This window comes from Tachysurus fulvidraco, chromosome 13, assembly GCF_022655615.1.
Source record: "Tachysurus fulvidraco isolate hzauxx_2018 chromosome 13, HZAU_PFXX_2.0, whole genome shotgun sequence".
NCBI classification, from domain to species: domain Eukaryota; kingdom Metazoa; phylum Chordata; class Actinopteri; order Siluriformes; family Bagridae; genus Tachysurus; species Tachysurus fulvidraco.
In genome coordinates, this window is record NC_062530.1 from 7193839 (window position 1) to 7199014 (window position 5176).

General features: G+C 38.1%; 1 long non-coding RNA gene across 1 annotated transcript; it reads right to left on the reverse strand.

Annotated features, from left to right (window-relative positions):
- Positions 1-1140: 1140 nt before the first annotated feature.
- On the reverse strand, positions 1141-3790 carry LOC113663306. The gene is made up of 4 exons (XR_007144712.1): positions 3218-3790; positions 2630-2747; positions 2381-2476; positions 1141-2185 (listed from the first exon to the last, which is right to left on the reverse strand). It is a non-coding gene; the product is annotated as an uncharacterized LOC113663306 (long non-coding RNA).
- Positions 3791-5176: the final 1386 nt, after the last annotated feature.

Sequence of the window (5176 nt, forward strand, 5' to 3'; positions counted from 1 at the left end):
ACTCAACCGATTCGTTCAAATCACTGAATCACTCAAAACACGATTGAGTGTTGCTGTGATTTTCGCTGCTAAAATAGACCAAAACTGTCAATATTTCGTCTAAAATGTACAGTAAGTGACTTGAACTGTAATACCCGAGTGTAGGCCTATTCTTATTTACTTATTTATGTTTGCTGTCTTGTAAACATATCGAAATATGACTGAAAAGACAAGATCAGGGCTGTTTTCTTGGTTGTTTTTGTTGTTTAACACAAATGCAATTGTTGTACGCCATCTTAAACTTCAAGACTATCAAGTGTCGTCGTCGTCGTCGTCCCCCCTCCCCCTTTCAAGCGCTGATTATAACACGAACAAATCATCCTCCTGGCGACTTTTTTTTTTTTTGGTGAAAAGCGACAAATTCAGCAACTTTTACTGGTGTTTTTTGAGACTTTTGTTTTGTATGGAGACTCGAAAGCACGAATCACTGCAGTTAGGCCTACTGTGCTCAACGAGCAGCGGGTGCTGCCGTGAGCCCCTCTCCTGTCCAAAAGCACTCACAGGCGGTCAGTCTCTCAGAAGCCTCGCGCTGCAGTCAGAGCAGAGAGGAGACACACACCCCTCCGCGTCTATGCTGCAAATGAATCGCGCATGCGCATGGCCGCCGCCATTCGCACCCTGGTTTACAGAGCGGGGTGTAAATTGAAATGTTTCTTTTTTCCTCACACAAAAATAAATCACTGCACTTAAATTGACTCCCAACATAGCTCTCCACTCACTCTAGTCTAGTCTCTTGCCAAGTGCCAGCTTGTGCCAGCTAGTCTGCTATCATCAATCTCGATTTACATAGGCCTTAACTACAAAACCCCAACAGTCTTTTTAAAGACTAATCCCACATTTTTTTTTAAAGATTAGATCAAATCTCAGCCCTAGCCAGTATGTTTTTTTTTAAACTACTAGGCAGTAGCTACACTTAGCTAAAAACCACCCATGCGACTAAAACACACACACACACTGACGAAGGACCACAATTATTATGTATTAAAATAAAATATGCAAAATAAAATTGTCTGCAAAATAATTATTTTGTTCGTTTTATTAAAGATTGTGCCTAAGTCTTGACTGATTAGCCCCCGATACATCTCTCAACATAGCCACACACGCACATTACATATTGCCTAAACTTTAATATAGAAAACAAACTACAACAAAAATGGAGAAATTTCTTGTGAGGACCAACGAGCCAACCGACGCACCACCATCAGCAAAAAAGCTTTGAAGTTACTATGAAGCATAGCTGCACTTTGGGGTTACAGTCACAGTTTATATGAGACCTCAGTGTGTCGTATGTGCCGAGGTGCTGGCAAACAACAGCATGAAGCCCTGCAAATTAAAAAGGCACCTCAAAACAAAGCATGATTGCATTAAAAAATAAAAGCGGCCAAATATTTTAAAAGAAAGCTTGATGGCTTCCATCAGCAACAGGCAACCATTTCAGTGCACAGCACTGTGTCTAAACAGTGTTTGGAGGCATCGTATGTAGTGGCCAAAAGAATCCGTAAACTGGGTAAACCGCATACAATCGCCGAGACTCTGATTTTGCAGAATAATGATAGGCGATAGTGCAGCAGACAAACTCGGTACAGTACCACTGTCCAATGACACAGTTGCTAAGGGAATTGTAGACATGTCCAACGACATCAGAGAGCAACTGCGAAGTTCATAAAAAAGACGTTACATCAAAATTACAATTATAAAACACTTTAAGAATGTTTTGACATCTGCTGGTTACGAAAAAGAGATGCCAACTAAAAGAATCCCCAGACCTTGTATCAAAACTGCACTTTAGGTCCTGTAACAAATGAACACCGAAAAGGTATCGCAAAACACTGTTCTGATTTTCTTTACAACAGTTTGTTCTTGAGAGCAAGCACAGGTTTGGTGCATCCAGATCCCAGCTCCATGAAAACATTCATTCACATTGGTGTCAAAAGTGTACTTGAGATTTGGAGGATAGGACATGTTTAATGCATGCAGAATGCCAAAAAGGTATGCAAGAGCAGTAGAAATATCTGGGAGATGTTTCAAAACGACGACCTGCACCAACAACACAGCAATGTTTACAACCTCGGGTGATGTCGCCTGGGTGTCATCTTCCAAAATACACAGAATGGCAATAGACACATTTTGCCCCATCTTCAGTGTTCTGTTACACAAACAATAATGTATTAGAAGATAGACATTTTGTAGTTGCATTCTCTTCTGTTAACAGTCATTAAACAGTCAACACTTGCAGACTGAAAAACATAAGAAGTAAATATTCACTTTTTTCAAACAAACCTAATGAACAAAAATAATCAAATCTCAAAACGTTTAGCCTTTTGAAGTATTTACTACATACTTTGCATGTCTTGAACAGCTTGTTTGGGTCCTCTCGAAGAAACAAAGGCAGGCCCTTCAAAGCAGTAGTCTTTCTGTGATTAATAACATCTTTCATCTTAAAAACATACAGAGGTAACAACCAATTAGCCAAGTAAGAAAACCGTTCATATCAGCCAACCTAATGTGAATAAACCTCCACAGCATTTAAGTTATGAAACTTAACTTTCCCTTTCATCAAGTCTTTCTAGGAGCTATTCCATGTCCTCACCAAATGCAGCTTTTCTAGCTCTGTATACTTTCAAGAGCTTCGGTGTAAATCTGTCTATGGCTGCTCTAAAGACATCAAGAAGGTCTTTATTGGTGATTCTGAAGAATTCCTCAGCGATCTGTTAATAACAAATACATATTGTAGTAACAGTAACAATTAAACATTATTTATTGTCTAAATGCCTATTAAAGCAGTGGTTCTCAACTCCAGTCCTCGTGACCCACCTACCAGAATGTTTTAGATGTCTACCTATATAAAACGCAGGATTCAATTTACAGTAGTGTGTTAATTATGGAAACAGAATTGTCCATCACTTATAATGAAAGACAACGAAAACCTTCCAGGAGGGGGCCGTGAGGACTGACTGTATTAAAGGACATCTTGACTGACTTGACATTAGATTAGACTAGACATTGCTACAAGAAATAGTGTTTCTGCATGAATAGCATTTCAAGTTAAGTTGACCTTGTTAGTGGAAATAAAAATCATCCAGCTAGAAATGGAAGTCACAGATGGTTAAAATGTGTATTACGTGTATTAAAGGGTTAGTTCACCCCAAAATGATATATTTTATCATAAATCACTTACCCCTGTGTTGCAATTTTGTGTTCAAATGTTTGAATATTTACATCTTCATCAGACTGTATTCTATCATCTTCTCCAAGTTTGATTTCTGAAGAGATCTGTGAGATTGATGGCACTTCATTATCAGTACTCTCGAAGACTTTCTGTATTGCAGTTCAAAAGTCTTTTAGTGTATGCTTTCTGCTTCTATGAGAGCTGAACGTTGGCTGATTGTTTCTTTTAAATCCACATCCTTTAAAGGGACAATTAATCATTTCTATGCGTTTAAGATGATTTCCAAGGTGAACGAAGAAACGTTTTTCCACTGCAAATCTCTCGGAATTCACACAGTTCACAACTTATTGTTGAAAGTTCTTGACTGACTCTGTGACTGTTGTGGTGTGATTTAGATACGTGGGACTTTTAGATAGGTGGGAAGGCCAGCTGGAAATGCTTGGGTGATGCAGCTGATAGTGCTTTAGAAGGACTTCTTCACTCGAACTGCTGAATTTGCAATTTTTACACTGCATTAAGTCTTTTCTTAATCCTGAAAAATAGAAAAATGAATGAGTTACCTTATTTTAAAAAATTGAAATTAATTTGAAAATGCATTGCACTTAAAATAGTAATATTCTTCAGCATTTCTTAACTGATGTTAAACTGTTTAAAATCATGTTCACACGATAATGATGTGCAGAGAAATCTTGATGTTTGACCGAAACCCCCAGGAGCAGGACTGGACAGCCTGATCTAGTTCCAAGTTCAATTTCCTTTTATTAATTTGCACGTGTGTGTGAGAGAGAAAGATTATGACTGGTGTTGTTTATTGTAAGTGTTTGTTGCCTTTTTGGACTCCTTTATCATTTGTAATGTTGCTCCCATATAAAACAGTTCGGCTCAAACCCAGACATTTTTAGGGTCATGATTGAGGACAATGTCCCATCCAGAGACAAACTGTTTCGTGTTGAGGTTTTGTTCAAACCGATCGAAAATACCCTCTCTAATGAACAACATTTTTGTATAACATTTTTGTATTTTGAACAACGTTTTTTTTTTCTTTTCATTGTTGTTGTGTTAAAGCTTACCCAGATAGTGCTATTTTCTGATTGGCTATTGTGTAGCCTCTTTTTTTTTTTGATTGGCTGATAAGTGTCAGGCTAGCTCCGGGGAGACGGGCTTGGCCCGGTTCCATAGAGACAGCGGTGCGGACTTATTAAATATAAGATAATTAGTAAGTTTTTGTGCGCGAGAAATATGGTGTGTGGCGGGAGAAATGCGTGACACTCGACAGCGCTGCATTAATTACTCACCTGAAACCTGTTTATCCCCGCTCCAAGTCCAAGATGGCAGCCAGAAAACGTGACGATAATGAGAAAGGAAACCCCGTATATCCATTTGTCTCTGTTGAATGGGGAAAATTACCAGTTTTGTGTGTATTATTGTTTTAATATAACGGCATAATAGTAGTGTAAGGCAGTTTTGGGGGGTTTGAAACCTGTCTGCAGGAACACGTGGTAAAACACGATTGCCTAATAATTCACAAGCGATACAACATCTGAAGAAATACACTTAAGAGACACATTCCAAATGTTAGTTTATGTACCATTGTGAATACTCATGTAGATATCAGATCACAGAATGTTATTAGGCAAAAGGTTTAATGCAAATAAAATCCACTGGAAAAAAAATCAAACTGAGTTCAGGTTTTTCTAGTAAATAAATGGCAGTCAATTTTGTAATCTTGCAATTCCAGTCATTCACTGAGGAGGAAAACAGCCTTTAGCTTGTTAAGTGTAAACAGTTGGAGTCCTCACTACTTTCTTCTCATGTCAGAAACTAAACAGCTATATCAGAATCACATAACATACCCGATTGTGATCAATTGTATCTTTTACAGAATTCTTATTACACTAAAACACATGCAAAAAAATTAAAATATTAATACAGTAAAATATGTTTTGTGGACAGTGGATTCTGACCAGA